Raw genomic sequence first — 21,979 nt, 5'->3', positions numbered from 1 at the left:
CATTTTAAAAATGAGCTTAGGGTCCATTTGGAAAGTTCTGTCCTGGGGAGACAGCAGAATTCATAGCGGTGGGTTTGACACCCTTCTGTACTCCAGAACCAGTTCCAAAGCTAAATCAGTGACTGTCCTAAAATTACAGACCCCATCCCTGCCTTCTCACTGGCTGAGACTCCTGAGCTCCCCCAGTAGCTCTGAGAGCCCCTCATTCTTTTGAGTGGTAACAGCATCATCCTGGAGTGAACTTCTAGAGAACTTTTGGGGATGGGGAGGGATCTTAGTTATGTTTGACGTCACATGTTCCATTTTGCAGGCATAGCTGATAACACACAGAGCAACATGTTGGGTTTTTTAATTGTTTTTTTAAATTGATTTTTAAAGAGAGAGACACTGATTTGTTGTTCCACTTATTTACGCATTCATTGGCTGATTCCCATATATGCCCTGACTAGGGATCAAACCTGCAACCTTGGTGTATTGGGTAGACACTAACCAACCACAGAGCAAAGTTCTTGTTTGTGAGCTGTATCACACCTACTCTGGGGAAGACAGGACTTTTGGAATGTTCTGTTTACTTCTTTTTGGTGCAGGAAGAACTGGGAAGGCTTTTTTTGATTAATTCCTACAAATACTTTATAACCCCAGCCCCTCCCTCTGCTAGCTTTCTATAAGTAAACCAGCTCTGTTCCCTGAGGACAGATTGTTCCAAATTGATAACAAAATGTGGAATTAATTAAAACACAACCCACACATCAAAAACAAGTAGCCTTTTCTGAAAAGTAGAAGGGCCCATGTTTCACTGAAAATATACTTTTCAGGATGTGACCCTTGACTGGACTTTCTTGTAAGTTAATAAACTTGAGCAGAACAGAGTGCAAAGTACATGCCTCAGAGAGGTGGATCCGGTTTCCAGACCCGCTTATCGACCATGTGACCCCCAAGTTCCTCAGCCACAGGAGGCTGATGCTGTTTCCCCAACGGGGTCCTTTCATGGCTGAGATAAGATGATTTGTATTATGTTCTGAATAGGCATCTGGCACATGGTAGATATTCAGTCAAAGGTAGCTTTTATTTATTTTTATTTTTATTTTTTTAATTCTTACCTGAGGTTATTTTTCCATTGCTTTTCAGAAAGAGTGGAAGGGGGGGAGAGAGAGAAACATGGATGTGAGAGAGAGACATGGCTTGGTTGCCTCCTGCACACTCCCCTACTGGGGCCAGGTATGGAGTCGAGGTACATGCTCTTGGCCAGAATTGAACCTAGGACTCTTCAGTCCGTGGGCTGATGCTCTAACCACTGAGCAAAACCAGTTATGGCCAAAGGTAGCTTTTAACACCCAACCTGGTTGGCCTCAGGTGACCTGAACCCAGGGCTCAGCATGAAATGGAAAAAAGGCCTTTGGGTCTAAGGGACAGAGAAGAGCCTCAGACTCTGGCAATTCACTGAGCAGGAAAGAGAATAATCTTCAACCCAGAAACCAGGCTGATGTTCCAATATTGAGCAACCAGTATGGCGTGGGTACTAGCCAACTGGAAAGAATGTCAGCACGTGCAAGAGCAGGGTGCTGGGCTGGCGGGAGGGCCTGGGGCTCAGGGCAATTGGCCAACTGGTCCAGAAGCATTACATGCTGGCTGACTAGCTGAAGATCAGCCCTGGCCAGAAGCAACCTTCGGCACAGTACCCACTGCCTTTAAATTGTGTGTAAAATTAAATTTAGGGTTGTTACAAGCTCAGACTCTGGTTACCCATGGCAACCTTGAGTTCTGTCTAGGTTATAGCAGATTTTAAACTGAGTGTCAAGAAGCTGCTAGAAGGTGTTACTTGGAGAAATGATGCATGTGGCGATGTAGGAGATCGAATAAAGGAAGAATGGTCAATAATAGCTTTTTAATATGGTCTCTGGGCCATTTAGCCCAAGGGTCCTGCCTACCTGGATATGCCCGAAGGCGCCGGCGCTCTATTCAGGGGGTGGTCATGCTGTCGCTGACGGAGGGCTACCCTGTTTCTGGGTCCTTTGCTTGATGACCTGGAGATAGCCAGGAAAGGTTCGATGATGTTCAGCTTGCTGTTTAAGAAGCCAGAGAAGCATGTAACACACTTTAGAAGGATTTCCATTGCAGAAGGTTAAAGGGAAAACTGGTTTCAGCATTTAAAATTCAATTATCTGGAAAACTGGTCATGTGGAACAGCCCGTTCCCCAGGGATGCCATGCAAATGGAGCGTGCAGACCTCACGTTGGTGCCCACTTCCTTCCCCTTGGCCTGCTTTCCCCACATGCTGTTCATCTCATGCCTTTGTTTCTGGAAGGCATCCCAGAGCCCGTCCCAGCCCCGTATTCTCATTGTACTGAGGAGGAAACTGAGGCTCCAGCAGGTGGTTTCCCGGGGTCAAGTTATCTTCTTACGAGTGAGGACTAGAATTCAGGGCCTCTGACTCAGATTTTAAAACTTTTTCTTCACCTGACCGGGCATGGCTCAGTGGTTGAGCATTGACCTAGGATCCAGGAGATCACGGTTCGATTCCCGGTCAGGGCACATGCCCGGGCTGCTGGCTCGATCCCCCGTCCAGGGCTTGCAGGAGGCAGCCAATCAATGACTCTCTCATTATTGATGTTTCTGTCTCTCTCTCTCTCCCTCTCTCTGAATCAATAAAGATTTTTAAAAAAACAAAAAAAGTTTTTCTCCAACACTACAAATAGTAACCAATGAAATTAGGATAGTTGTGGGTTTTTAAAAAAAATACAACAAAATGTTGACAGAAAAAAAAACAAATAGAAAAATCAAGATTTTCTACATATTCTCTACATATTTTTCTATACCCCATCTAGAACCTTTTTCAACAACAGTTTAACTTACAGCCGGTAAAAGGCTAATGGATGGGCAGTGACGGGACTGTGGGAGCGCGCTCAGCTCCTCCGAGGCCTTCTGGGCGAGGCTGGGGAGGATCTTCCGCCAGCGGCTGCCCTCTTGTGGCTGAAGTCAGCGCAGCGGAGACAGTGCTGGGAGCTTTCGGCAAACTTGCCGTTCACTAGGCTGGGTGCGGCTCTCAACTGTGCTGTGAGGATGGGGGTTTCGGCCTTCAGAGCTCTCCTAGAGTGGCAGCACCTCAGCCAGCCCTGGGCAGAGAGTGACTCAGGCGCCACCCCCCTCCTCTGGGTGCCTGGTGTCCTGGTGCAGCCCGCAGGAGGTGCCCCACCCCAGTTCCCTGCAATGGCATCCCCTCCTGACACAGCCTTCAGGTCCCTACAGGTAGATGAGTAGCTGATCTGATAAACCCACCATGCTGAAGTCTTCTTGGTGGGTGGTGGAGGGAAGTTCCCACTTTCCCAGCCCAACTCAAGCTCCAGAATCAGAGGCCTTACAAAAGCGTGAGTAGCTGAGCGGTAGCGAACCCTACGCAGGCCCAGGGTTGCATTCTTTCAGAAACCGGGCCGCTTTGGCAGGCCCTCAATGACAGCCTGCCAGTAATGTCCATAGAGGCCTTTCAGGGTCCGCTCCTTCCTATGAGGGAAGAGATTACATAACAGGAGCCACTTTCCAGGACTTAAACGGGATTGAGGTTGTAGAGCTCCATCCACAGATGCTCTTTAATTTCATCCCAGTGACCTTCCTCACCCCCGGTCCCCCCATTAGAGCCACCGCTGGGGACTGACCAGCCCTGGAAGATGCAAAACCCAAATATCTCACTTAAGACACTCACTTTGAAACTTTCTGCACCGCTTTGAGGAATTGTAATTATAAACCATAAAAAGAAAAAAGATAAAAGGATCTCAGTGTGATTATAGTGTTGTGGGCCCGACTTCATACCCCTCTCTCTGGGGGTGCTCCCGGGCCATTTTCAGAAATCTCAACTTCTGCTTCAGTCTTTTATGTCCAGGTGTTAAAGTGCTAAGCATTTTTATTCTCTCAGTTTGAGCACCAGATGCCCTCAAATGACTCTTGAGGGTTTTTTTTCCCAAAAGGTAACTGAGTTCCAAGCTTCGACCCTTACCCTATCTGTTTTCTGAAGTGGAGGCAGATAACTACACGGCCAGGCCTAGCTGCCCCTAATTAACCTGTTGGCCAAGCACAGAGGTTCAAAGACTTGAATTCCTGTCTTGGTATTTGACTAAGGGTTGCTGCCTCCTGGAGGGGAACAAAATCTATTATTTTCAGGACATAAGTATGTATACGTGTGTGTATCTTTCATGCAATTTACAATGAAATGTGGGTTTTAAACAGTTATATAGATTTCTTCATGGGATTCTTCTTCAAAATACAATCTTCCTTTTGAGGGTGTGAGTTTCAGTTACACTATATGTAAAATGGTAATGGAGATGTGACTCCTGGTGGCTTTTTGGATGACAGGGCTTACCAGTGTTCAAATGTGCAGAGCAGCACTCAAAGACGTGAATATCACAGCTCTTAGTATGTCCCAGCCACAGACACCTGGATGCAGGGCCGTCGGTGATGGTCTAGTCGCTAACTCATCCCACAGTTACCTTGTTCAGGCTCTTTCTTCACTAGAGAAAGGGAGATTCTATCATTTACAGTGTCTTTGGGACTGAAACTTAGCCATTGCCTCTTGGGGCTTAAAGGGAGATGGAGGGCTGGGCTGTTTCCATAGTTGAAGTGTATGTTTGCTCAGCCCTTTGGACTGAACTTGAAGGTTATTTCATTTAAATGGGGCTGGGATTTATTAAGAAACTTTTGGATTTGGGGATCACATGTATTTTCACAAATGCCCCTGAAGGAGGCCTGAGCTATTATGGGGGGAAGGGAAGTGGTGTCCTTTTTAAAAATTCAAGCTCCGTGAAGTACAGGTCTCTGTCAAATTGCATGGCAAGTCTCGAGGTTTTTCCCTGACGCAAAGGTTTTATTAGTCCAGATGTCCATTCCTGTGAAGTCCCTGTCTGACCCAGCAGAATGGGCAGGGGGCACTTAAGCAGCAGTCAACGGAAATGATTCATGCTCCAGAGCAGCGATTTCCAGCCTCTTTCATCTCATGCACACATCAACTAATTGCTAAAATTCTGCGGCACACCAAAAAATATTATATTTTTCGCCGATCTGACAAAAAAAGGGTATAATTTTGATTCATTCACAACAGACGGCTATTGTTGTGTGGGCTGTTGTCATTTTTTTATCTGACAATCTAAGGGGAAAGAGGTGAGTGCCCCTGACTAAATAGTCAGTTATCGCGTGTTTGAAATACTCTTGCAGTGCACCGATTCAGAATCACTGCTCTAGAAAGTTCTTTGTCCAAGTAGGAAGCCCAAGAAGATCCATGGGGTAAGGGGGAAAAAATATTAGCATCCAAGACATATTTTTTATCTTAAAAAAATGAAGAAATTGAGCTTGACTAATATTTTAGTTATGAATCAACACCGGTGTCCTTACTCTATGTGAGAGTGTCCTGTGTCCTGTGTCGTATGTGACGTGTCCTACAGGAAGGAAGGTGATCCACCAAGGCCCCTGACTGGTTAATTCATTTTTTACTTATTTCATGTAGCCTCACTCAGTTGAAGTAGGTTTATGGGTTAAATTCTTTCATTTTAACTAAGTTCACTGTTACCAAATGGACAAATAAACTAAAATCCTTGGGGGAGGGAGAGGATGAATATATTATTGTATTAATAATATTAATTATATACTACATATTACTTATACATTATTATATAATATAGTTCTGTATTTATACTATGTAAGTTGTTATATATTAATTATATTTTATATAAATTATGTATTACATATTAATATATTATATTTATAATTATATATAGTATATAATTAATTATTATTAACATGATATATCCATTCTTTTTTCCCTCAAGAACTTTATTTTTTTATTTGGTCATGGTTAATTATATATTAAATGACAAATTAATTATATATTAATAAAATAATGCAGGTGTAAGCAAACCATAAGAAAATGACTAGCTGACCCTTTTATTACCACTGGTATGTGCTCAGCCATATTATGAGGTAAAATGATGACAATCTATTCAGATTGACAAGTCAGACAAAAAAATAAAATTTGAAGCTATGAAGAGACTATGCAAAATATAAATTTTCAGCCTCTGTCATTAATGAAAAACCTCACCAGAAGCCTAGACTGTGCCTTGAGATAATACTTACTGATGGTATGAGGCTATCATAATTAACAACATATTTAAAATCTAACCTTTAGCCCTAGCCGGTTTGGCTTAGTGGTTAGAGCATCAGCCCTCGGACTGAAGGGTCGATTCCAGCCCAGGGCACATGTCTTGGTTACAGGCTCGATCCCCGGCCCCAGTTGGGGCATGTGCGGGAGGCAACCAATCTATGTGTCTCTCATACCGGTGTTTCTCTCTCTCTCCCTTCCACTCTCTCTGAAAAGCAATGGGAAAAAGTATCCTCCAGTGAGGATTAAATAAATAATTTAATTAATTAATTAAATAAAATCTAACCTTTGGCCTGGCCTGGTAGTTCAGCTGGTTAGAGCATCGTCCTGATAGGCCAAGGTGGTTGGTTCAGTCTCTGGCCGGGGAACATACAAAAGTCAACCAATGAATTCATAAACGGGTGGAACAACAAATTGATGTTTCTCTCTCTCCCTCCCCCTTCCCTCTCTTTCTAAAAGCAATCGACAAAGAATTTTTCTATATAAAATAAAATCCAACCTTTCACAACATGAATACAAATAGTTTTAAATGTTTGGCAATGTTTAAAATATGCAATACTAAATTTAGTCCAGAATTTTACTAAACTGAATATTTAAGAGCCTATTTGGAAATTTTTTTACCTAATTGCTTAAGGCAAAAAGTCTTATACCATTAGGAAATCACTCATTCTTCCTGATGCGGTGAAAATAGATAAAATGATGCATGGAAAACACTATAGCTACAAAATAAAATGCCCAATTTTGTCACCAAATTCTGTTGGAAAATGCATAGAAGCTTTGCTGAAGTTTTAAAGAAACAGCATGCAGTGTGGGAGGTTTGCTATGAAATTGGAGGAAAGTACTGCTGTTTCTCTCATGTTCCAAGTAAGGGTACAGCAGGTTCTTGAATAATGTTCTTTCCTTCAAAGTCAGTTCATTGTAACATTGATGAGATGCCAGAGCCACTTAACTCTTGATATATCAAATAGCCTATGGTTACATTGGCTTCGTTATACATCGTTTGGCTTCAAGTCCTAGAACCTATGGATGACATTAACTGAGGACTTACTGATTTTTTTAATTTATAGGAGAGATTTATTTGAAGAAATATTACAACATATAAAAACTCCATAAAGTCTTAATTTCCAGCCATACAGTGGTAGACTTGATATAATGTATAATAAAAAAAAAACTTTTTAAATCCACATAATGCACAAAGTACTGCACAATTTGATCACTAAGTTATTAGTTGATAAGCAAACCTTACAGAACAGCTTCATGTCAGCCAGGGCCACTGCTTAATTCTGTTTCAATGATAAAATAGAACACCTGCCTGTTTGTGAGGCACTAAAGGAAAGAGTTACCAGAGAAGATACATTTTCAAAAGTCAGTGACTTTGTTAGTTGAAATAATGCTTTATGGGGAAATTATATAAGGCAGCAGCTGCTTTGACTAGAATAAAAAAGAATTCAGAGTAAGTTTACATAAATAGGCCAAACAATGTCATCAGTATGGTTGATTTTATATAAATAAGACCTTTAAAATTAGCCAGGTGGCTCAGTTGGTTGGAGTGTCATCCCGCACACCAAAATGTTGCAGGTTTGATCCCGGTCAGGGCACGTGTCTAGCTTGTAGACTCGATCCCTGGTCAGGGTGCATAAGAGAAGCAACCAATTGATTTCTCTCTCTCTCTCTCTCTCCCCCATCTCCATCTCCATCTCTCCTCCCTCTTCCTCTCTTAAATCAATAAACATATGCTCTAGTGAGGATGAAAAATTAGTAGAATTTTTACTCTGTAATAAGATGGGAAGTGACTGTGAAATGTTTTACTGTTTGGAGGCCTGATGTTTATCTAGAGGCACAGTACTTAACAGAGGAATCGAACTTAAAGATGAGTGCACTTTTTCCTTCCACAAAAGAGAGAAGTGTTTTCTTTGCCCACCCTGTTTATGAAAACAAGTGGTTCTCTGTGACATGCTCTGTGGAGGTCACCAACAAAAACTCCACACACATAGCCTGTGTCTCCCAGGTCAGGATGACATAACAACACATAAGAAAGTAACTACTATTTGAAAGTAACTCATGCTATAGAAAGAGCATTTTCAAAATGGATTTTTGGAAACGTCCCCGTATGTATATGACTTTTTTTTTTTTAAACAAAAATGCTCTTTGTCAACAAAAAGTTTCACATGCATATTTGAAACCTTGAGAACAAATTTTCTATTTTTTAAATCTTGCAAAGAATTTTCAAGAATTTATATGTGAAAAATTATTTTAAAAAGACAGTACCTTTCAATGACTTTTCAAGAAAAACTCAACCAAGTTGAAAATTAACACAAAGTTTCAACCAAAACCTTGCACAAATGGTGGATGGGGTTGGAAAATAAATACAGGGGTAGGCAAAGGTAGGTTTACAGTTGCGCTGTGACATTCTTTTAAGTTAATAAAGTTATTGTAATAATCATAACCTGCATGTCTTTTCCCGTATGAACAACTGTAGACCTACTTTTGCCCACCTCGGTATTATTAAATGCTGCCACTTGCATGCTTCTTCCATTGGGATCTACCCATCCTTGTGAGATGTCTTTAGCTATGGCAGCCCTTAAAACCAACATCCATTTATTTTGAACTTTAAACCATACTACATAGTATCACATCCCAAAGTGTTAAACCAAGATTTTAAAAAACCTTGAAGTATATTTAACACCATAACTTTTCCTAAAAATAATATTCTCTTTATATTATTCTTTTTAGTAAAGCACTTCAGGTCAAGTGTATCTATTTTAAATACCTTTTTAATATATGTTTTATAATGATTATACTGTATTAGTGCAATGGTACATGCAGGCATTAAATAAATGTACATATAATTGAGGTGCCTGCTCACTTTTTTTTTTTAACTGAGAAGAGTGAGAATTTAACATCTTTAGAGTAGTCATCAACAGGTACAGAGCTTGGCCTTGTCTCCCTAAGGAAATGTCTCATTTGAGATTTGGGGGGTTCTGGTGTTTCTCATCAGCCCTGTGCCAGCTGCTGGCTCTCCAGAGGGCTCTGCAGGCTGGACCCTCTTCCTAAGCTCTTCGGGTTCCTCCTCCCTCGGTTTCCAGGTGCCCCCAGCCCCCCCCGAGCACGGTACAGTGGCTCCCTCCTCACTCCTGCCGCGGCTGCCTGCTGCCTGGACCACTTTGTGAGCGCTCCGTGCCTCATTTTTCTTTCCCTTTCTTATTCAGAGCAACATGTTTATGAAGCTATTAGTTCATTACTCAGGCACCCAGTCCCAGCCTGCACGCTAATCTTTATTTATTTCAGTGGCGACATTAAAACAACATTGAAAATAGCATTTTAAAGGAAAGAATGACTTGCAGTCATTACTACACTAATTCTCAATTTAATTTTTCTACGTTAAGATCTAATCTGTGACCATGTGAACCACTATACTAATGCAACAGATTTAATTTCATCTATGTTCATCTGCAAGATATATATATATATTTAGGCTACCTTGCTTAACAATTATTTTCATCGGAGTGTAATGTATGCACATGGCAAAGCGTTTGAATATGATGGAAGAACAGTGAGTGATAAATCAGACCTCATTCTCGTTAGTACCACCAGCTGCGCTCCAGGGCCCCACTCTGCTACCAGTCTGCGGGTATTTTTCCAAGAATTTTCTAAGCATATATAAGCTCTCTGTGTAATTTCTCTTTTACACAGAAAGGAAAACACTATTCACACTATTCCGCATCTTAGCTTTTTTTTTTTTTTTTTAACATAGAAACCTATCTTAGAGACTGTTTCAAATCAGAAGAACATGTCACTTCTCATTCTTTTTAACAGCTATATACTATTCCATTGAAGGGTTCTAATGTGATTTATTTAATTGGTCACCAATTGATGGGCATTTTCATCATAGTCTTTTCTGCTTTGTCAACAATTCTACAATAACTTTTACATTTATGTGAAGGGTAAATTTCTACAAATAGAATCCTCAAACAAATCAGGTTTTAAATTTTTTACTCATATTGCAAATTGCTTCACATGAGAAGTTACACTAATTTGTATCCCCACTGATAGTACATAAAAAGTGCTGTTTTTCTCCCAGCTTCACCAATACCATACTTTAAAAATATTGACTAATAATATATGCAGAATTCTGAATTATCCTTTTTTACTTAACACATTCGAATGTGCTCCACCTTGTCAAATAGTCTTCATAGGCGTAATCACCACTGATAACGTAGGTAAGCATGCTCACTCATCCTGCTGTTCCCGGTCTCTCAGCACTGTGCATAATACCGCATTTAAGACTCTTGGGAGCATAACTGTACTTTTCCTTTAGAAACATGCTCTTAGGACAGATTTCCTGGAATGAAGGCAGTGTGTCAAAGGCCATTGGGCCAAGTTGCTTTTCACAAATGGCTTTACCAAATTATACGCTCACCAAAAATGTATGAGTGTACCAGGACCATTTCAGGGTTGGGCATTATGGGGGGCAAAAGTAGGTTTACAGTTGTTCATATGAAAAGTAATACAATGATTAATAAATAATACAAGAATAAATTGTTTTGCATACTCACAACTGTAAACCTACTTTGTCCCCACAACATATGCTTTAAAATTATGTTTAATGAATAGGAATATGACTCAACATTATGGTTTAATTTGCATTTATCTATCAGGGTATTGGACCATTACCACCTAGTTTCCCCCTGTTTTATTTTACCTGTTGTCTAAATCATCTATTCTTGTCTTTTGGGGTCCTAAGCTTTAGCACTGGAATGTGCATGTAGATATTACAGATTCAATCTTTTTGCCCTATAAGGTTAGTCTTCTTTAATCTTTAAAAAGATTATTGTTATTACTATAAAGAAGTTTTCACTGTTTCTGTGGGTGAGTTTATGTCTTTTTCTTTTGTAATTATCTTTTCATGGCTGCAAATCTTAGGCCATTGCCATCTTCTCAGACCTGAAAGCACTCTTCTGCCAATTTTCATGATTATATTTTAAATTTTACCTATATCATTTAAATTTTTTAATTTAGCTGGCACTTATTTTGATGTAGTATAGTGGATAATTTATATCTAATTTTTTTATTGTCGACAGCATTACAGATGTCCCCCATTTCCCCCCTTGCCCCCCACCCAGCCCCCACCCCACTAAGTTGCTGTGTAGTTATCCAAACACCATTTATTAATAACGAATTTTTCTTAATTAATTTGTGAGGCTTGATTTGTTGTGATACACACATACACATATACACACATTTCTATTTCAGGGTGTTCTGTTTTTGCTCTTCTCTGTGTCTATTTTTATGCTCATTACCAGTATTTTCATAGTGTTGTAACATCTCCTAGCACTAGCTCCCTCCTCCATGTGATTGCTGAAATTTCTTCTAATATTTGAAATTCTTACCCATTAATTTTTCCAAAGTATCTTGAGTCATGGTGTTGAGTTTCTGAGGCCATCCCAGGGGAGCACTGTCTTTCCCAGCATGGTCCATCCTTCAAGGCCCCGTTCAAATCCCCTCCCATGAACTGTTCTCTCCCTCCTGAGAACGGCTCTGACCTGCACACTCACATCACCTCTTTTCATGGGTGTGGTAGGCAGGATTCCCACCTGTACATGTCCCCATGACCCCAGGGCTGTGAACTTGTGGAACTTCCTCCCATGATCAGGTTATGTCAGAAGACACAGTTGACTTTAAGAAAGGGAGATTGGGTGGGCCCGACCTAATCACATGCACTCTTTAAACCCAGAGTTGTTTTGTCTGGCTGGTGGCAGAAGGGGCAGTCGGGGACACATGATCCAGCTGACCTGGAGGAAAGCAAACATCCACATTGTGACGGGCGATGGAAAGATGCAACCTCTAGGAGTTGAGAGCGGTCTTTAGTTGACATCTAGCAGGAAAATGGGAAGCCCAGCCCTAAAACTGCAAAGAACTGAAGTCTGCCAACAACCATTGAGCTTGGAAGAGGTCCCCCAGCCCCAGCCAACCCCTTGATGGCAATCTTGAGAAACGATAAGCGGAGAGGCCTGCCGTGTGGTGCTACACATCTGACCTACAGAACTGTGAGCCAGTAAAAGCTCCAAAGCCTCTACGTTGATGATAATTTGTTACACAGCAGTAGAAAACTAATACAATGTCAACACACAATGTAGTACTTTAATCATCCTCATGTCACTTACAAATAATTTCACATGTGTACATCTTGTCTCCTGCAATCAGATTATAAACTCCCTGAGAATAAGACCAAATCTGGTGTTTCTTCCGTATCAGCCACATTGTCTACCTTGCCCCATTAACTATGCTGGGCCAGGGAGGTTAGCAGGCAGGTTTAAATTCAGACTGCCTTGGCTTAAATCTTGGCTTGACCTCTCTAAATCTTGGTTCCCTTATTTTTATTTATTTTTATTTTTATTTTATTTTTTAAAAATGGAAACAAAATGCTTCAGATAAATTACTGAAAGATACACAACCATTGTTATCAGCAGTTACTTCTGAAGGTGGGTCATGATATAACCAGTTGGGTTATGAGGAATAAATGAGAGAATGGTTATAAAACTCTTAGTAGAGTTCATGGTACATGGCAAACTATAAATAATAGCTTATTGCTATTTAAAAAACACACAGACTCTTTGAAGAGCTTCCCACAGTTCTGTATGTTCTATATATGCTAAATTTGTTTGTACCATGTGACCTTGACCCTGTCCCCCTCCCTCTACACACACACACACTCACACACATCTCTACCTCCACCCACCGGCCATCCACCAGGGATGGATAAACTAAATCCAGCCATTGGACTTGACTGGTAATCAGTTTTGTCTCCTGGGGATTTGGAATCAGGCCAGAGAAAGACCAAACTGCTAAGTTGCTCGAGATGAGCTGAACAGTCGGGAATCAGGTCCAGAGAGCCAGAGCCACATGCCTAAAGTTACAGAAGGGTGGTCATCAAGAGGAAGCTGGCTCCTTAGAGGAACTCAGAGTGGATGTGCAGGGAGAGGCAGGGCTGAGAGACAGTGTCCCAAGAGACAGGGGGACTGGACAACAGCTTTCAGGGGCTCAGGGGCCTGTGGTTCCCAGCACCATTTCCCAAGGCACCTAACTGGACTTGTTTCCACAAGATTTCCATGCCCTTGTACAGTATCCCTTGCAAACAAATAAGTTATGGCCAAAGGCTGCTGGTGGGTGACAAATCAGTCAGGTTCTAGTAAGTCCTAGGACACCAAATTTGAGTGCTGATTTGCATAATATCAAAGAAAATTAAATTTCACGTCTCTTTGGCCTTTTTCGCCTTTCGACTGTCAGCACAGTTGAATTCCCAGTGACCTCTGGAGGGCACTATTCAGTTAAGTTTATTCTATACTAGTGCACACTGTAGGGAGAGAGCTGTTCTAAAAAGGGTGTTTGAAATAAACAATGTGTCAGGCCACCATGCTGGTTGCTTTACCTAAATTATGTCTTAGTCACAAATTTTCCCAGCAATCGTAGGTTATTCTCTAGCATTGTAACTTGTTTCTTCTACAGATGTCAAACAAAATAGAAACTTTTCCCCCCTCTTTTAATGAGGACACAGCTCATGGGGGTGGGGACCAGTTCAAGTTCAGTCAGCCCTCCTCTATTTTATGTACTTGGACATGATTTACATTTTTATGGGCATGTACTCCTTTTTAATTGGAAAAACAAAGAATTAAATATGGCAACGTTATAAAACGGAGTGGGGGGCATGTTTGGTTGACGTGGGTGTAAATTATTACTTGTTTTCCTCTTTTCTCCTAGCAGTGAGGTATTTCCTGTCTCAAACCTGTTACCACCACATGCCCCAGATAATTATGCTGGTTTCCAGCCAGGCTGATGGCCACTAGGGAGCTGTGGTAGGGGGAGGAGTTATTGCTTTTCCATAGCTGACTCAGTGCCACCAAGTTGGGAGGGTAGAAGTGAGGTTTCAGACCTTGTTAGGGCCTTTTGAGGGGTCTGAAAACAACTACTGGCCCATCTACACTTTTTTTTTACAAGATACTTGAAAGACCTATTTATTAGATGTTATCAATGTCAATAAAATTATACATTATCCATGTGTATTACATATACTCTTCTCATTTAATTCTTAACAACCACCTTATGATGCAAAAGGTGAGTATTATTATCTCCATTTAGAGATGAGGAAATTTAGGCTGAGAAAGATTAGGTAGACATACCTGTAAGGAACAGAGCCTGGAATTGAGCCCAGGTTTACCTGCCTCCAGGACCTGAGTTCTTTTTGCTAGGATACTGCCAACTTACACCCATATCACAAATAGAATGTCTGTCCCAATAGAGAGCACCTTCACCCTAAATAGACAGCATGTCTCTTCCCCAATAAGAAGTGTGCAGTGATAATTCTATAAGCAGCATCCTGGCCATCCTTCCAAAAAGAAGCCCCATACCCATTACCAATGATTCCCCATTTGCCCCTTCTCCTAGCTCCTGGCAACCACTAATCTACTTTCTGTCTGTAGAGATTTGTGCATTCTAGACATTTCAATATGAAGGTTTTTGTGACTGGCTTCTTTTACTTAGCATAATGCTTTCAGCGTTCGTCTGTGTTGTAGCATGTTTCAGAAATTGCCAAATAGTATCCCATAATATGGACATAACACATTTGTTTAACCATCCATCCATCAATGGACATTTGGGTCATTTCCATTTTCTAACTATTACAAATAATGCTGCGAACATTGGTGTACAAGTGTTTGTGTGGACATGTTTTCAGTTCTCTTGGGTGTGTGCCTAGGAATAGAATTGATGGTCATATGGTAACTCTATGCGTAACTCTTTGAGGAGCTGCCAAACTGTGTTCCAAAGGGGCTGTACTGTTTTACTTTCCCACCCCAGTGTATGAGGATTCTAATTTCTCTACATTCTCACCAACACTTATTATCATTATTTATTATCACAGCCATCCCAGTGGGTGTGACATGGTATTTCATTGTGGTTTTGATTCCCGGATGACTAATGATGTTTGCGCACCTTTTCGTGTGCTTTTGGCCATTTATGTATCTTTGGAAAAATGTCTATTTAGATTCATTGCACATTTTAAAATTTTATCAGTGCCTTTATTTGTTGTTATTGAGTTGTAAGAGTTCTTTATGTATTCTAAATACAAGTCCCTTATTGAATATATAATTTGCAGATATTTTCTCAGGTAGCTATAGATGTTAAACAATTGTCACTGATTGTTTTCAACAAATGACCTAGGAATTAGGTTGTTCTTGCAGAGTGAGCTCTGAATCAAATCAAATAGAGATAAGTCCTGAAAATGGAGCTTTTCAGAGAGCTGTCAGGACAAATACTGAGAGTTCTCTGGGAATAGGGCTTTTGAGAACCTGAAAACTTGTTCTGACCCAGTGGGAGATAGGTTGCTTGTTTCCACAGCTACCATAATTGTGAGGGTGTTGATTTTCAAGGCTGAGTGGAGCTGGGGGAAAAGGATGGTAACAGTGTAAGTTAAAATGCCACAAAACTCACTGGGCTTACTGAGATCCAGCCATTTTTCTTGAATAAGTGCATTTTATTTTATTTTATTATTTTATTTTATTTTATTTATTTTATTTTCATTATTTTTTAAATCCTCAACCGAGGATATTTTTTCCATTGCTTTTCAGAGAGAATGGAAGAGAGAGAGAGAGGGAAGCATCAATGTGAGAGAGATATATCAATTGGTTGTTCCCTTGGCCAAAATCAAACCCAGGACCCTTTAGCCCTTGGGCCAACGCTCTAACCACTGAGGCAGACTGGTAGGGTGAATAAGTGCTTTTTAGACTACTTCAAGCCTTTAGTTAATTTCCAGAGTTCTGAAAAAGTTGCTTTTGATAATTTTTTGCCAGTGTTCTTGTTGCTTTTATGAAGGAATAAATTTTTAGAGGTCCTCATTCTATCATTCCAGAAATGTTTCTTCCAATAAACTTTTTTAAAAGTGTAACATCTGTATACCCTGCCAGGTGGCTCAGTTGGTTGGAGCGTCGTCCTATGCACCAAAAAGGTTGTGGGTGGGATTCCCTGTCAGGGCACATACCCAGGCACAGGTTTGATTCTTGGTCGGGACATGTATGGGAGGCAACCAATCGATGTTTCTCTCACATCGGTATTTCTCTCTCTCTCTCTTCCCCTCTCTCTCTAAAAATCTAAAAAAATCCTCACATGAGGATTTAAAAAGTGTATAACATACATGAAGAAAAAAGCACAAATCATAAGTGTTCAGCTAGTAAATTTTTATATTAACTATAACCTAAATCAAGCAACAGAATTTTTCTAGTACCAAAGAACCTTCCCTCATACCCTTTCCAGTTATTAACACAACCCCTCCCCTCCCAATCAAAGTAAAGTGGTATTAATCATTACAAGATAATTTGCCTCTCCAGTACCATCATGGTTTTTTCCAACTCTGTTTGACTATAATTTATTCAGATTTCCCCCAAACCACTCCCTTAATCTAATATCATCTTTCTTTATTTTACTTGTTAAATTTATTGCTTTTAATTTCCAACTTTTTAAATTAATTAACCTATCTGGGGCACCCACTTATTTCTGTGTAGCTCCTCTTGCCTCCCAAAATCCTTCTATCTTCACAACCATTCTCCCATCACTAAACCAGGCCCTGGAGGAATGGCTATAACTCTCCTCTATCCCTTTTTTCAAGACTTGCACACACTTGATTGTCAACATAAACGTAGGAAGCTGGGATCTCTTCAGGATAAAATGAGGTGGGTTTTCATGGGACTTTTGCACAATATACAAACATTCTGATGTGTCCAGACAGAGGGACAGTTTCTAAGAGGCCTTTGGGAGAAGCATTATCTTTTCATGCAAACTTCTTTGCTTTTCTTGACCAATTTCTCCAGCTAATTCGGGGCCATCATGGCTCATCTCGGACTCAGTATTTGCATTCCAAAGTTGCTCCTCTTGAGGAATCCCTCCAGTGGGAAAGCAAGGGGGATGAAGACCTTCCTTGGGACAATTTATGAGGTGTGGGGACCCAGCTCCCTTCCAGTGTTTTCGGTCGTCATGGATCATTAGCCAGTAGAAAAGGAGATGTTCTGATAGAAGATGAAACGAGATGTACTAGGTCACAGTGATAAGGGCATTTAAGAGTAATTGCTTGGGAAGTGAAAAGGGGTCAGTGTGGTTGAATTTAATGGTACAAAGAATAACCAAGGGGCGAGAAAACCTGTGACCTGAGTGAAAAGGTTGGGTAAAGATAAAGGACTTGAAATAACTCATAAAAACGATTGAAACCAATTCTGTCTTTATAAGGAAGCTTTCATCATAGTAGAAGACAAAAGTGCTTTAAAAAAGAGACCAGAGGTCAAATTCTCCAGAATCCCAGCCAATATATGTACATACATATTGTTTCACATCTCCTCTTTTTATTATGAGTGGTGAGTAAAATAAAAAGTATGAAGAGTGTGGTGGTTCCTCAAAAACCTAAACTAAAATTAAATTTGAAAAGGAGAATCACCACATGACCCAGCAATTTCACTTCTAAGGTATACATCGAAAAGAATTGAAAGCAGGGACTCGAACATGTGTTTGTACACCAGTATTTGTAGCAGCATTATTTATAGCAGCCAAAGGTGGAAACAACCCAAATGTCCGTTGATGGATGAATGAATAAACAAGATGTGATATATCCATGCGATGGAATAACAGCCAGCCTTTAAAAGTGTGTTAGTTTGTTAGGGCTTCCAAGCACCACAGACTAGTTTGTTCAAAGAAGAGAAATTTATTTCCTCACAATTCTGGAGGCAAGAATTTGTGGTCAAGAGGAGGGAATGCCTGAGAAAGGCTTCCTCTACCTCTTGGCTCCTTCTCTAGGGGTCTCCAGGTCTGAGAAGATGTACCCAGTCGGAGCCACTGACCACCACACCCCACCTCCGTTGCTAGTTAACCACCAATTCCCAGGTTTTAAGGTATGGACCAGGATATGTTTCTACTCTCCATTTTAAAGTAATCGGCTATTTTAGTAGGGGGGAAAAAACACAATAAAGAACTTCTGCTTCAAAAGGGTTCCTGGAGGTTAACACGGCTGATTTTATGGAAAGATATCAGCTTAAAGATGAAATTGCAAAAAGATTTTTGAATTGATGGGCACCCTCCAAAAAATTTTTTTTTGGACAATGCAACAGAAATAGAAGGCAGAGAAATGGCTCTAAGCTGTGGTTTAAGGGTGACATCTTTGTGCACATGTTTCTGGTCCCCAAAACATTTAATGGTCCTCATCTCTGGTGATTTTTCCATTTTGATATTTCAAACATAAAAGGTGGTGGGTAACCTCAGCTTGTGGAGAGAAAAAAAGTTCGTGATTGGGAAATATATCTTTAAGAGATTTATTTCATTATGTTATTAGTTGCTGTGAGTAAGGAGTGATCGAAAGGGAACAAACTAGAACTCGTCAGGAATATTTGCTTTTCAGAAATGTCAGCTGGTATTTCATAACTTTAATAGTCCAGGCAGGTGAACTCAACTCTCTTTGAAACAAAGAAAGAATACTCTATGTGCGTTATGATCTAGAGCAAGACAATTCAGACTCTTTCTATGCCTGGCTCCTTCCAGTGTGCACAATGCCAGGACAGTGCAGGAGAATGGTGGCCACTGATGTGTGCGGGCACCACTTATTTCATTATCACGTGAGACCATTGTAAGTTATTATCCCTCAAATATCTTCTACACCTTTCTTCTCTGTGATGAGCTTCTCTCTATTTAATATATTTTAAAGTTTATCTTTTAGCCTCACAAACCCTGCCTTGCTGACCAAGAACATAAGAGTTCATCTAGGGACAGTTACATAAAGTAGCTCCTCTTACCCTTTAGTGATTTCTAAAGCTGATGTTCAATGTTTTATCAGTGGCACATGGGGTAAAAACAGAGCCTTGTGGTCTTGGGTTGGGTTGGCATCTCTGAGTAGAACAGCACATACCACAGAATGAAAGCTCAGTAAATACTGGCTGAATAAAATAAGCGCTCCTTCTTAAAACAAGTCTTCGGTTTGTATATCTTCTATCACTGGTCCTGCACCAGCCCCATTATTTCTGGCAGAAGCATCAGTCATTGAGAATGTAGTCTTCAACCCCAGTGGATCCAGATTTGGAATTACCGTAATTGTCCACCTAAAAATAAATAGAAGTATTGTATGTTGTGTGCTTTTTCATTTGCTGTGTTTGCAAAAAGACAGTCTGTGTTGGTGTTCCCAACTTACCAGTCTGATTTATATGTTTTGAAATAGACTGAAATGGATCCTTTCAAAAAATAGCATGCTGGTGGTATTTGTGTAAGCTTGTTTCAGTCTTTTCTTTATAAACAAGTTGTAAGTTTATTGGTTTTGCAAGGACAAACAAACAAACATGATTTTCGCAAATTTCCACAATGCAATCAAAACCCTTCCTCTTAATATCTCTCCTATCGTGGTGGTGCCCTACTGACAAATGTGGAGGCGCAGACAAAGGCTTTCAGGATCACCTCTAGAAATTCTGTCTACAAAGTGGGTCTCGTTTATCCAGGATTATTCAAATGAATCATGGCCTTGGCCAATGTGGTTCAGTTGGTTGAATGCCGCCCCATGCACTGAAAAGGTCGCCAGTTCGATTCCTGGTAAGGGCACATACCCAGATTGCGGGTTCGATCCCCAGTAGGAGTGGGTACGGAAGGCAACTGATCGATATTTCTCACATTTATGTTTCTCTCTCTCTCACTCCCTCTCCCTTCCTCTCGCTCTCAAATCAATTTAAATACTTAAGTGGACTCTCAATAATAAGAATATATTATAATAAAAATAATCATTACATTGTAATCCCTTCTCTTGGGTTTCATCTTATCCTTACACATTTTCCTGGGCCTTGGCTCTCCCTCACTTGTGTGAGGTCAAACCCATCGTTTCATATTAGTCCCAGTGGTTGTGCTTCTCTGATCAGCCCCTGACTGAAGCAGTGGCTCAAAAGAAAATGAGTAGGGCTAAGGAAGTAGAAAGAAGAGCTGAGAAAGGAAACGAGAGAGAGAATATATGGTATCTGTTAATTCTGGAAACTTAGGTAAACTATTCAAAATTCTGTCAACGTCTTAATCTGTAAAAAACAAAATAGTACTAAAAATAATATTCTAGGTTTCCAGACTTTAAGGAACTCGGGTACATTTTATTTTATTACTATTTTTTTAACCCTCACCAGAGGATATTTTTTCCATTGCTTTTCAGAGAGAGCAGGAGGGAGGGAGGGAGGGAAGGAGGGAGGGGGAGAGAGAGAGAGAGACAGACAGACAGAGAGACAGAGAGAGAGAGACATCGATGTGAGAGAGATACACCACTTGGTTGCCTCCTGCATGTGCCCCGACTGTGGCCAGGGGTCGAGCCTGCAACAGAGGTATGTGCCCTTGGCCGTAGTCAAACCCGGGACCCTTCAGCCCGCGGGCCGATGCTCTAACCACTGAGCCAAACCGGCTAGGGTGGAGCCCAGGTATACTTTACACTGGTAACCTGTGGAGCTAGAAATGCTGCCCAGATAGACCGGCATGAGCTTGTGTCTCCTGTAGCACAGCGTCCCAGGTCTCCGGAATTGTAGTCTGGAAGACTTTGATCACAAATCCCACTTTTCTGTGTTGATAAAGAAAATGACCAAAATTCAAACAGGTAAATAGCCATGCAAACGTGCAGGTGAGTGTCCTAAAACTCTGGAGGCATTGCTCTCTGAAATAAAAATAAGTAGAACAAAGGCAAACAAGTCGTCTCTATTTTCTTGCAAGGCCACAGTTTCTCATTGATTTAGTAGTCTGGTGTCAAGGTAAATGGGGCCATAAGACCTCCCTGCCACCTTCAAGCCACAGCCGGGGCATCTAGCCCAGCGCAGCCAGCTAATTCCAGGCGTGGGCATCCCAGGCGCAGGTCTGCGAGCACCACCGGGACTCCTTGCTTAGCTGAGCTCCAAGCCATTTGGTCCCGTGAGAGCCTCTTAACCGCCTCTTCCCAGCAATCTCTGATGGACGGACGCGGCCTCTGCCTCCCCCAGCCTCCCTGTAGGCTTCTCAGCACAGCTCCCCCCTGCCCTCCAGATCGCGTGGCCCGGGGGACCCCCAGGAGCTCTCACCGGGAGGAGGCTGGGCCCCAGCTCCCGAGGGCAGGCGGCCCTCGCATGCTCCTCCTGCGTTGTTGCCAGCGGCAGAAAAACAGGAAAAGGCCATCATCTTCGAGTTCCTTCAATTCGCTTTCAATTCCTTCATCCCACCCCCCACCCCGAGGTCATCTTTGAAGACAAGCTCTGTTTACAGGGTTACTGAATCTTAATTTATCTTCACTCTTCTCCTTGAAGGAGACTTCAGAGTTCAGAGCAAACAGCATGACGGATGTTTCTTGGGCGCCCTTTCATCATTTTATCTTCACTAATGGCCACAGGAGGAAGGAGTTTGCTTGCAAGTAATAAATAGTTGTGCAAAGGGAACGTGGAGGAAAACACAACAGATTGTGAGAACTCATCGATGGCATTCGAGAGTAAATAATTGGAAAAATCTTGAATTAATGTTGATGCTCAAACCATGAGCAGGAAGAAGTGTAATCTTTATTTTCAAGAAGCTCATTTTATTCTGAAGTTCTCTTTGATTGAAATAAACACTTGGAAGTTTAATTACAGTGGACCTGGAAATGCCATGGCTATTTGCACACACACACACACACACACACACACACACACACACACACACAATGCCTCCCACCGAGTGATCATTTTCATTGTATATTTGAAGCCTCATTTTGGTTTATTTTTTAAAGCTCATATTTATTATCAAAATGGAAAATATTTTAAATGTTAAAAGCAGTGTCTACTCAGTTCAGTCAGACATAAC

The 21,979-nt window shown here is 41.1% G+C and overlaps 1 protein-coding gene across 1 annotated transcript in view; it reads left to right on the top strand.

The window, feature by feature from the left end:
- PDZD2 (PDZ domain containing 2) overlaps positions 1 to 21,979 on the top strand; it is a 279,692-nt gene that overhangs the window by 85,254 nt on the left and 172,459 nt on the right. The gene's annotated exons all lie outside the window — the stretch shown is intronic.

This window comes from Miniopterus natalensis, chromosome 3 (genome assembly GCF_054644295.1).
Source record: "Miniopterus natalensis isolate mMinNat1 chromosome 3, mMinNat1.hap1, whole genome shotgun sequence".
NCBI lineage: Eukaryota > Metazoa > Chordata > Mammalia > Chiroptera > Miniopteridae > Miniopterus > Miniopterus natalensis.
This window is presented reverse-complemented; position numbering and strand designations above follow the sequence as displayed.